The following is a 538-nucleotide window of genomic DNA, read 5'->3' as shown; positions in this document are numbered from 1 at the left end:
CTATCTATCTATCTATCTATCTATTTATTTTAATGTATGACACAGAGTAGGCCTACTGTTTTCATATTTTTATATTTACGTGGTCCAAAAAATCAATCAATCACCTATATAATAACTACTGCATACACACAAACACTACACAAATAATCTTTTAAAATAAATGTCATGTTTGCTGGTCTATTGTTGTTTAAATGTTAAGTTGCATCACAGTCATGTGTTATATAGTTTGATGTATAAATCAGGGGACAAACACTCTTTTGCATCCAAACCCCATAAATTATAAGTTTGCTCAAATTATTGTATATGTTAAATAGAATGGCTGAATGTACTTAATTAGGTAATTTAATTAACAACAAGAGAGCATTTCTTTCAAGGACAGCTCAGTGTAAATTCTTTCAGGAAGACCTAACTTTTAATTAATGCTCACCTAAATCAATTCAGCTGTTATCCTAATAAATGTATATTTTTATCATGCTGTGCATAACTGTTGCATATCTGCAACTAGTCTCTCCTGATTGAAACGTATCTCAGTGTAAAT

This window comes from Etheostoma spectabile, chromosome 10, assembly GCF_008692095.1.
Source record: "Etheostoma spectabile isolate EspeVRDwgs_2016 chromosome 10, UIUC_Espe_1.0, whole genome shotgun sequence".
Lineage (NCBI taxonomy): Eukaryota > Metazoa > Chordata > Actinopteri > Perciformes > Percidae > Etheostoma > Etheostoma spectabile.
This window is presented reverse-complemented; position numbering follows the sequence as displayed.